This window comes from Psammomys obesus, unplaced genomic scaffold (genome assembly GCF_907164565.1).
Source record: "Psammomys obesus unplaced genomic scaffold, mPsaObe1.curated_primary_1811, whole genome shotgun sequence".
Lineage (NCBI taxonomy): Eukaryota > Metazoa > Chordata > Mammalia > Rodentia > Muridae > Psammomys > Psammomys obesus.
Window position 1 is genome coordinate 8947219 of NW_026596088.1, and position 12064 is coordinate 8959282.

Below are 12064 nucleotides of genomic sequence, written 5' to 3' on the forward strand. Positions count from 1 at the left end.
GATAGATAGATAGATAGATAGATAGATAGATAGATAGATAGATAGATGATAGATGACACAAGAGGAAGGAAGGGAAAGAAGGAAGGACTAGATAGATTGATGAATGTACACCCATAATCCTAACACTTAGGTAGTGGAGTTAGGAGGCCAGTTTGGGCTACATGAAACCCTACTTTTAAGTTAAAAAAAAAATCGAAAAGATAGTTCCTGCTCTCAAAAATCATGTAGTCCCATACTCTAGAGTCTGAGGCAGAAGGATAGAAGGTTTGACGTTTGACACCAGCTAGACTATGTAGTAAGTCTGTCTTAAAAAATAAAAAGTATTCTCAGATACCTCTATTTAAAAAGAAAATCACAAATAAATTAAATCAAGAGCTCTTATAATCTATTTGTAAATGCAAGCATTTACCAGTAACTATGCGAGTCACAGTTAACATGAGACTAAGCCATGAGTGCATACTGTCGGTGTCCTGCTGTGGCACAGCCTGGCGGTTGTCCTTCAGTATTTAGTCTCATTATTTCTCATAATGATAAAGCACATTTTAGCAGGATCCACACCATCTACATGAGTACTGTACTTCCCAGCCTCCTTTGCTGTCCCTTGTGACCACGTGACTAATTCATGAAATGTCTGAAAGAATGTCCTGTTTTTCGACAGGCTCCAGAAGGAAAGACAAGTTCTTGTCTAGTGCAGTTTGGTAGATGTGTTGGGTTTTCTTTCTCTCTCTCTCTTTCCTTCTTTGTTTTTTCCCTGTCTTTTATTATTTTCCATGTGTGTCTGGAGCAGGTACACACCCATGCATATGGACATTATAGGAGGACAGTGGGTGTCATTCTTAATCACTCTTCACCTTATTCCCTTGAGACAGAGTCTCTCATTTGAGACAGATATCTTACTGACCTGGGGCTAGGCCAGCGGCCAGCAAGCCCCACCAACGTCCTGTCTCCATCCAGCACAGTGGTAAGATTTACAGGTCTGTTTGGGGTGCTAGGGATCAACTCAGGCTTGTATAGCAACTGCTCTTACCTATTTCCTAGGTATGCTTTGTTTCTTTCTTTAAAAATGGTTTTATCTATCTATCTATCTATCTATCTATCTATCTATCTATCTATCTATGTAGTGTGGGGGGGTGTTATTTGTGCCGCCATAAAAGTATAGAAGTCAGAAGACAAGGTAGGTATTATAATCTAAGCGAAGGATGCCACAAAGTCATGTGGAAGGATTATTGGGGAGGGCCATAAGCAGAGCCCGCCTCTGATGGAGGGTGGAGGGGAAAGAGAGAGCAGGAGAGGAGGGGCTGGCCTTTTAGAAGGAGATGTAGCGTATGTGCACAGGGAGGATATTCGACTCGTGGTGACTGTGGAAATGTGTCACATCCTGGCAGCTAGTGATGATGCATCCTGTTGTCGCTAGGCCCCCAAGGGCAGTCCGCTGGCAATGTCTGGTTACCAACAGTGGGGAAGTGGGTTCTCTCCTTGTACCCTGTGGATTCTAGGACCTGAACTCAGGCTTGGGGGCATGCCCCTTTGCTTTCTGAGCCTCCGAGGTATGTTTTCTGATGGTTGTTACAGTATTTAGATGTGACTGCCCAGAGCTGTGGTGGTCATCTTGAACCAGGAGGAGGCCAAAGCTGTATATGACAGGGTAGAGAGATGGAAGGAACCAGATGCCGTGGGTGAACCACTGGGGAAAACCAAATCCAAGCTATCACACCTCTACTTTTGGGCATGTCCTTATTGTCTTAGACAGTCTAGCATCTTCTGACAGCTGCACCTCGGACTTGTCAGCCGGGCTTGGGGGCACTCGAATGAGGCTATGACCTTGCTCCCCACTAGCTCTCATCTCATCCCACCAAAGTTCTCCCCACACTTCATAACTGCTAACGGCCAAGCCAGCTCCCCCGGGACTTTGTATTAGAGGGTGCCCTTCTCCATCCTGGCTTTAAATCAGCTCATCTTCCGAGGTCAACTCAGCAGGTAGCTGCTCCTAGGACCTTTGGGTACCAGACCAGCTCAGAGGTCACTCTGGATCTACCTGGCACCATTTGCGCTCATGGATCCCAGGGGCTTTCCTTATTTCTCAGGCAGGGCACCTCTACTGACCATCCACTTCGCTCACTTGCACAGTTGGAAAGACGCAGGGCCACCCCACTCCTGTTCCAAACCAAACTTTTTCCATGAGGTACCAAACTTTCTGGGACTCTGGCTTCACCACAGCACCCTGTGTGTTCAGTCTATCCCGTGACTGGCAGAAGTGGGAGGCTGCTGTAAGCTCTATGTCACCCCTTTGGACAGCAGGGAACCAGCTGTTTGCTGCAAAGCTTCTTCGGGGCTCACTTTCCAAGGGAACTTTGCAGGTGCGTGTAGACTGTAGTCTGCTTCCTAGAGAACAGGAAAGGCCTTTGCATCCTATGCCAGCCCCACCCTTCCCCTCCCCCCTACCAAATCTGAGCTGCCAGGAAGAGATTCATTCTGTGACCTCAGACTCCACAGGGAATTAGATGGATCCTGGGAACAGAGGCAACAGCTGTTCCTCCATCCAGAAGGACTCCCAGAAGCTGGAGGCCTCACAGCAGCTCTGTGCCTTCCAGGCAGCTGGTCAGCCAGGAGCGCCATTTTCAGCCTCTCCTCACCCCACTTCAGCCTCACCATAGCGCTCCGCTCCTCCTGACTCACACGGTTTCTGTGGCCAGAAGGCTTTTTTGCCTCTTCCAGAGTTTCTGATGTTTAAAGCTTCCGCTTACTTCTAAATCCTGCTCCCCCGGACTCCCTTGTCAGATGTATTAAGTCAGATGTATTAAGAAGACTAGGCTGAGCCAGGTGGTGGTTTGAGTGAAGATGGCCCCTATGGACGCATGGAGAATGGTACTATTAGAACATGTAGCCTTGCTGGAAGGGTATCACTGGGTGGGGACTTAGAACTTTCAAATGCTCAAGACAGGCCCAGTGTCACGCTTTCTTCCCGCTGCCTGTCAATTCACGTGTGGCCCTCTCAGCCACCTCTCCAGCCCCATGCCTGCCTGCATGCTGCCATGCTTCCTGCCATGATGATAATGGACTACACCTCCCAACTGTGAGCCAGGCCCACTTAAATGCTTTCTTTTGTAAGAGTTGCTCTAGTCACGGCGTCTCTTCAGAGCAATAAAACCCTAACTTAAATAAGCCCTTTGGCCGTTCATCCATTTATAGGTCATTATTGGTCGTGTTATGTGCCGGGTCTTGATTCTGCTGGCTTCTCTGGAGTAGGCCTGTGAGTCTTAAATGCACTAATTCACCCCCCACCCCTGGGACAGCCATCCAAATGTCACCAACTGACTCTTCTTTCTGCGGGGAGAGCAGGGTGTGTGTGTGAGTGTGTGTGTGTGTGATGTGATGATGATGATTTTGATGTAGTATGAGTGGCAGAACAAAAAATTGTTTTTGAGACAGGGTCTTGAGTACTCCAGATTAGCCTTAAACTCTCTAGGAAACCAAGGATGGTCTTAAACTTCAGATCCTCCTGCCTCCACTTCTTGGGTGACGGGAATACAGGTGTGCAGCATCATGCCAGGTTTGTGTGGCGCTACCTAGCAAACCCAGTGTCTCATGTAGGCTAGACAAGCATTCCAGTTGAGCCACAATCCCCAGCCCTAAAGATAACTTAACCCCCCACCCCAGAAAAACCCCAGCAGTGTATCCTATAGTTTGAGAATTGCATATAGTTTGAGAATCACAGGCAAGTGTATAGGAAAAGAGGTAAGTGAAGCTTTCAGAAGACTTCAAAGCCACGAAGCAGAGCTGGGTACCAAGGGAATTGCTGGCTCAGGTCCCACCAGGGAGCTGTTTACAGAGTCAGGGAGGGCTGCCGCTGGCAGGGGCTTCAGAAAGAATCCAACCCTGAAGCCTGCCACACCAGCAGAGCTGATGTTCCCACACCACAGAATGTGGTGAGAAAGACTTCTGGAAGAAAGACTAGAAAGAACGGCTGGTGAATGGAGCCACAGCATCCACTTAAAAACTGCCAGTTTCCACACAACAGCACGGCCCTCCTCTTCCTCGAATGCCATGTGCTCACTGACCACAGCATTCCCGTGTGCGTTTTCCCCACCCAGGCTGCCATCTCTGAGTTTCTGCTGCTCACACTCCTGGCCATTCATGCATTTATTCAATAAATCCCTCAGGTACCAAGAGTGACAAAAGCTGTAGGGGTACCGAGATGAGAGCGGCAGAGATTCTGCCTTCAAGATCCTCATCCCGTAGTGAGTCAGAGATGGACCAAAAGAGCCCTGCCTTCCCATGATGCTTCGATGCTGTCTTCTCAAACAATGTTCTAGGGAGCAGAGGCCAGAGCGTAAGAATCTTGCTCAGGAATCGGGCATGACTGATGTGTGGCCTAGGACAAGACTGCTACCCTCTCTCAACCTCACTTCCCCAAGATGGGAAATGGTCCCCGACTCACTTAACCCTCTCTGATCATTTCCAGAGATGCTGCTCAGCACAGGCCACCCTCAGAAGGCACCTGGCACAGATCCACCAGACTGCCCGTCAGGCTGATCACCACCCTTAGCTACCCCTGGCCCTCCTGTGGGAAAGCAGCCACTTCTTTCTCTTCTCCTTTTCTGCTGTCAGGATACAGCTCTATCCAGATGGATACATGCATAGCCTTGCTGGTCCATCAAGGTTTGCCCATCATCACATGCTGAACATCAGTGGAGATTTTTCCTAATGAAAAGGTTATTAAAGTCTAAGGGAACTGTTTCTTGTTGAGGGATGGTTTTGTACACTGTGTATTCAGATGCTTATTTCTCTACCCAGAGATCTGGTTGCAGTCCAGATGTGGATATTATCATTATTATTAAAGAATGTCCTGTATCAATGTTGTGTAAAAATTGTTTTTCATCATCTCTGATTGGCTAATAAAGAGCTGAACAGCCAATAGCTGGGCAAGAGAGTTGAGGTGGCATTTGCAAGCCCAGGAGGAGGGTCTCAGGTAGAAGAGACAGAGAAGTAGAAGGTCAAAGAAAAGGTCACCATGAGGACAAAGATGGAGCAGAAGCAGCCATGGAGAGACTAGATGGCAGCTAACAGGGCACATGGCTGCGAAGTAGGCCAGATCAGCATAGTTGGGTTAGAATAATGGAGAATCTGCCCAGGTATAGTGCTTAAAGCTTATTAACAAATTTAATAGATCATTATCTGGGAGCTAGAGTGGGCATAAAGAAATCCCTACTTTTATTTTTACAGTTTCTTTTCTAAAGTCACCTACCCTCTATGGATCCTTTTAATCTGTAACCTCGTTTTCTTCAAATTCCCTCCTGCTGCCTGGCACACTTAAGAACTCACCGACGCCGGTGGTGAAGGAAGCAATGGATGATCTTGTATTGGGTCCAACACCAACAGTAGGTGCTACAGGCTCCAAGCTCTGAGGCTCTAGCTTGAGCCCTTCGGAGAAAATGCTCTGAGGAAACAGGTGCCAAGAACAGCCGCAGGAACCTGTCGTCACTCAGCCCAGCTGGGTGAGTACAGGTGGCCCCTGTATTAATTACAGGGCTCATTGTGACCAAATGCCCCCCAAGAAGCAACCTACAGGAAGAAGGGTTGGTTTGGGCTCACTGTTGGAGAGAACAGTCCACCCTGACAGGAAGGCACAGTGGCAGGAGGCTGCTTATTCACATGAGGGTGGGTTGGGTGGCAGGCAGAGGTGAAGGCTGGCACTGGGTTGGCTCTCTTCCCTATGGTTTTTTTTTGGGGGGGGGGTTGTTTTTAAGTCTAGGATGCCAGCCCACAGAATGGTGCCACCTACATTCACAAGCATTACAACCAGCAGGGACATCTTCATGAAGAGGGAAACCCCGATTTAGTGTGTCCTAGTTAGACGGGTGCTGGTTCAAACTTCTGGGGTCTGGCACTAGGCCAGTCTAATTTAGACATATGTAAGTCCAGCATAATTTTGGGAAAAAAAAAGTTTCCTGGTAACAAGTATCCCAATCCCATGTGCCCAACGGGTTCTGCAGCTTAAGGGCCTATAAGGTCTGGGGATGGTGGAGGACACGTGGTGTCCTCCCTAAGTATGAATTCTATTGACTGAGAATTAAAGATAAAAGTCCAGGGAGGGAGATTCTGGGATAAACATTCTGGGGGTAGGGGTGGGGTGGGACCTGAACCTACAGCTAGCAGAGGTCACCAGGTCATTAATAACATCTGCTCCTCGCCTTCTGGGTGGAAACCAGGTGTTCATCTCCTCCACTGAGGAGTCAGGCCTGTGTGATTAACATTCCTGGTTCCTCCTTATCTGTGAGCACTAGTGCCCTCGACACGCCCCGCTTCCACACCTCTCTGCCGTGATGCTGACAGACTTTATCCCTCTGGGGCCATAGTTCCCAATAAACCCTTCCTCCTATAAGTTGCCTTTGTCGTGGTGTTTTGTCATAGCTACAGAAAAGTAACCCATACAGGAAGGAAGGACTTACGTTGGCTTGTGGCTTAGAGGACACAGCCCTCTAAGGGAAAGGTCTGGGGAGGGCCTAGTTTGTTCACATCCAGGTGGATCAGGAATCGGAGAGCTCTGGTGAGCTGGGCACGGGGCATAACCCGCCAAAGCACACCTCCCAGCCCATGACTCACCTCTGGCAGCCATGCTCCCGTGCCAAGAGTCTGCAGCCTCCCCAGACAGCACTGCCAGCCAGAGACCGAGCGATCAAACCTCAGCCTGTGTGGCTGCTTCTAGCCCAGACCACAGCACTGAGTGAACACACCTGGCTGGTCGTAAGCATCCGGTTGTGTGGTGATTTCACAGCAGTCTCGGGAAACTGAAACCCTCAGCAAATGCTGCCGAGGGCGGCGTGCTTTGTTGCGGAATGGACTCCGGTGGTCCCACAGATGATGACACCCTTCGTGGGTGCAAGTATAGTCTGTGATGTTCTCAAGATTGCTAAGCAAAGCTCCTCCCAGAATGTAACCTGCCATTAAGCGAATGCCCAACCATATTTATCAGGGATTGCCATGTCTTGGACACTGTTCTTGGAGACGGGGATACATTAGCAAGCAAAAGAAAGAGACGCAGCTCTGCTTCCATAGTACCCTTCACGAGGACAAAGGCATAAATCACAGAATGGAGGAGACATGCTCTGCGTCCCTGAACGCATGGGGGCGTGGCACATACTCCACATCGTGGGGGTAGAGGTCAGAGGTCAGCACCAGGCATCAGTATTATCTATCCACTGTAGAAGCACCGAACTGAGCTGTATGCTGCCGCTCCTGGCTTTTAATGGGCCTATGGAGACTTGAACTCCAGTCTTCATGATTTTGAGGTAAATGCTTTACCTATCTCCCTAGTCCCAGATAAAAAAACTTAAACAGTGTTTTTAACACACTTCTCATTGAATCCAGGAATGGAGAGGGCCAACTGTATCATGTAGTAGAAAGTGAGTAAGTTTAGGAGAAAACTAAAGTGGGCTGTGTGTTATAATATATTTAAAAATGTCACATGAAGTCAACAGATCTGATCAGAAGAGATTTACTGTAAGGAGGTAGAGAGAGAAACAGAGACAGAGGCAGAGAGAGACAGTGGGAGAGCGTAGGAGAAGAGAAAGAGGGGCGTGGTGGGGGTCCCCCCCTCGAGAGAAAGTCAGAGAAGGGGAAAGAAACGAAGGCAGAGAACGTGCGGTGATGGGCCTATCTTTTATATCTGGTGCACAGCTGAAGGCCACACACCTGATGGGAGCAGGTGATGACATCCCAGGTTGCTAAGCAACCTAGAAGTGGACTAGTGCATCAGCTTGTGAACTGACAGTGTGAGAACAGAGTGGTCTGGATTGCTGTCTTAGGGTCATGTGGGCCAGATTAAGGAAGGTGTCCCTGATAGGAGGATTTTGAGCAGAGATGTGGAAAAAGTGAGGGAGTGAGCTATGAGTCACTTGCCAGGAACAGAACCTTAGTCAAAGGGTAGAGGAGGGAAGAGCCTAGAGAGGGAATAGCAAGGACGGTGTGCTGGTTTCTTCTTGTCAACCTGGTAAAAGCTAGAGTCACCTGGGAAGAGGGAACCTTAACTGAGGGATTGCCCCTGTGTGGTTTGAATAACAGTGACCCCCATTGGCTCATATATTTGAATTCTTAGTCATTAGAGAGTGGAATTCTGAAAGGATTAGAAGGATTAGGAGGTGTGGCCTTGTTGGAGGAAGTGTGTCACTGGGGATGGACTGTGAGGTTTCAAAAGCCCACGCTGGGTCCAGTGAGTCTTTCTCCTGCTGCCTGTGGATCAGGATGTGGCTCTCAGCTACTTCTCTCCAGTACCATGCCTGCCTGTGTGTCACCACGGGCTTCCCACCATGGTGAGAATGAACTAGCCTCTGAAACTGTAAGCAAGTCCCCAGTTAAATGCTTTCTTTTATAAGAATTGTCTTGGTCTCGGTTCCTCTTCACAGCCGTAGAACAGTGGCTGAGAGAGCCTCCATCAGATTGGCCTGTGGGGAATTTTGTTTATTAATGATTGATGTGGGAGGTCTCAGTGTATTGTGGATGATACAGAGAAATAAAAACTGAAACAGACGGAGGACAGCAAGGGAAGGGAATAGCAAGCCTAAGGCAGGCATGTGACAAAGCGCCGAAGGACAGGGAGCTGCAGGGAGGAGAGGAGAGAGCGCAGGAAAGGCACGTGAGCGTGAGGCACTTCCTGCCACGTGTTTAGAGACCGTGGAGGCTGGAGTCTGGGGGACTTTATTCTGAACAAATTGGAAGAGGGACAGGTTTCACAACAGAGCCCCGTGTGGTTTGATCAGGTTGTAGAAAAGCCACTTCAGGGGCTGTGTCAAGGGTGTGGGGGTCACGAATGGAGGATCAGGTAGGGGGCTGCGGGAACAAGGCAGGCAAAGAAGGCAGATGCCTACAGCAGTGAGAAAGGACTCTGCTGAAGGCTGTAACAAAGTCTTAGCACCCAGTAGTGGGCAGCGACTGGGCACTAACTACTCAGCACCCTCATCCTTCTTATCGCCCTTACTGCTTTGCCTTGAACAAAACAGAAGCCTACTTAGACCTACTGGGCATGCAGTCCACTCGGACCTGCCAGTTCAACAGACCAGGGAGCCACATGCCATTGCTGTTTGAATGTAAAATGTCTTCCGTGGTCACTGAGGGGATGCCTGGTCTCCGTGTCCTGTCCTGCCCACCAGGAGATGAGCAGCCGCTCCACCTCCTACCCCTGCCACCATGATGTTCCTTCACTCCTCCCAGTCCGCCACGGCCCAGGCATGGATCCCAGTGACCACTGAGCCCTCGAAGCTGTGATCAGAGAGAAGGAAACACAAACGGTTGGGAGGGTGCGCACCGTTAGTCCCAGTATTTGAGAGGCTGAGGCAGGAAGATCTCTAGGAGTTCGAGGCCAGCCTGGTCTACACTGTAAGTTTCAGGACAGCCAGGGCTACACAGAGGGGCCCTGTCTCAAACAAACAAAAAGGAAGGAAACTTTCTGTAAATTGTTCCATCTGTTATTGGAGGCAAAAATAACTGATATTTTGCCCCCTGCTCAAGGTCAAGAGCTGCAAATATTCATGTGACCCTCAAGCTGTCTTTTTTTTTTTTTTTTTTTTTTTTTTTTTTTTTGTATCAAGTAACTAATTGTTTTTCTTGAAACAAGGTCTTTCTCTATAGTCTGTGCTGGCCTTGAACTCATGATTCCCCCTACCTCTGCCTTCTGAGTGCTAAGATTAAAGGTGTATACCACCATGCCTGGTTTATGTTCTCAAATAGTTGGCCAAAAAAAAGAAAAAAAAGAAAATCAAATGGCGTATATTTCAAGACATGAAAATGTTTAGAAATTCAGGCTTCAGCACCTATAAATAGGTAACACAGCTGACTCCATTCTCTCATTGTCATGATTTCTGAAGCTGCTACAGTGGTTTGAGGTCAGGTGTCCCCCCAGAACTGGAGACATTCTGGCTCTGCCATCTCTGCATTAGACTTCTTTCAAAAGAGTCTTTGCAGAGGTAAACACCGAGAGGTGAAGTCATACTGGACTAAGGCAGGCCTTAAAATCAATGATTGACATCTTTTCCTCTCACCTAGGCCCTCATGCATGCTAGGCAAGTGCTCTGCCACCCAGCCACGTTCTAAGCCCTTTTCTGTAGTTTTCAGGTTTTGATAAGGTTCTCCCTAAATTGTCCATGCTGGCCTTGAATTCTCTGCAGCCCAGGCAGGCCTTGAACTTTAGGTCCTCTGGCTTCAATCACCCAAGTGGCTGGGCTCACAGGCCTATCACAGCCGGCATGGCTGATTTTGTTGTTTTTTGAGGTGAATTCTCGCTCTCCAGCCCAGGTTTGTCTGCTATCTCCTGGGTTGCCCAGTCTGGCTTCAAACTCTTGCTTTAGCTTCCCAAGAGCTGAAATTACAGATGTGAGCCACCATGCTGTGCCCAGCTTACAACTGACACATTTGAAAAACAAAGGAGAGAGAACTTTGGACACAGAGACACCCACAAACTCACAAGGCAGAGGTTGCTGTTATAGCCACAGGCTCAGGAACGCTAAGGACTTCCAGGAGAAAGTAGGAAAGGCTGTGTCCTGGGGCTTTCAGAGGAGGAAGAGCCTGACCAACCACGTGATTCTGCTACAGAAGCCTCTAGGGCTGTGAAGAGATTGATTTTTGTTTCCCTGAGACAGGATTTCACTGCGTAGCCCAGGGTGGCCCTAAGCTTATGGTCTTCCTGCATCAGCTTCCTGGGTGCCGGGATTACAGGTGGGAGGTGTCACCAAGCCTGGACGTTTCATGTTTAGGTTACTCTGTTTGTACTACTTCATTCCAGTGCTCCCAGGAAATGAACAGAGCTACCCTGGGGCCACTGCAGACCTGAGCAGGTGTGGGAGTCACAAAAAGCGTTCACCTGCCTCTGCTCGCAGTGCTGCCATTGTTTGGGTGGTAGGAGACAGTGTGCCACTATGTCTAATCGGCGGAAATTAATCACCTAGTCAGTGTCACGACCCTCCCTACTCTAGAGATGACATGCCCAGAGTGAAGTAAGGTTAAAATATGGGGAAGCCTCTGCTCTTCCCGCCCCTCTTCCCTCAGCACTGGGACTTTCTCTGGGGCAGCACCCATGCCACAGTGACCCCGTGTCCTGTTCCCAGGGCTGGGTACCCAGTGGGTTAACTGGAAATGCCACAGGTTGAGTGACTTAAACAATGGGGACTTCTCTGGGTTGGGAGGTGACGGATGGAGGCCTGCTGGGGTTGGGTTTCTGAGGGGGGCTGCTTTCCCGGCTCAAGATCTTCCCTTGGTGAGTTGTGTGCAGCCAGCTATCTGTGTCTCCTCCCAAGACCTCAGGTCCTATCAAATTAGGGTCCTATCTTTACAACCTCATTTAGCTTTAGTGGACTCCCCAAGGCCCTATCTCCGTGTGGTCATCTTGGGGGCTGGGCTTGAACATAGGATTTGGGAGCACAACCCAGGGGAGGACAATCAGTGTCTTTTCTTACCTGGTCACTTTTCACACATGACCTGACAGCATCCTGAGGCATGGCCTCGGTTACACCTTGTAAGAAAGCAAGACTCTTTTTTCTTCTGAACCCAGAAAAATGTGAGGCAGAAGGCTAGTCATTGGCAAATAGAGGTGAGCCGTCAGAACACAGCCCCTTAGGGGAATGCAGAGCTGAGGGAAAACAGACACACGTGGAATCACGGGGCCCAGATCTAGCTGAACCTAAAGGAGGACCACCTCGGACTCCCCCATTAATGACGGAACATGTTTTTCCTTAGACCATGTTTAGCTGTATTTCCATCCTTGTTAGCCAGTTTGTAATTTCTTAAGCAATACACATTCTGTGGACAGTCAGCCTCTTCATTCTTGCCATTGCCCAATAGACCCATGAACAAAGTGGCCATGGTGGTAGAGATGCCAGGCTATACATGAGCTCAGAAACACAGACTTCCCTCACCAAGGCTGACCTGGCTACAGATGTGGCTGAGTGCCAGGTCTGCCAACAGCAGTGACCAACGCTGAGCCTCAGACATGGTACCCCTCCCCCAGAGTGAAGGTATGGTCAGTCACTCCTCTAGGAAAACAGCGAAGACCTGCTGAAGTGCTTGCTGAGAGTGG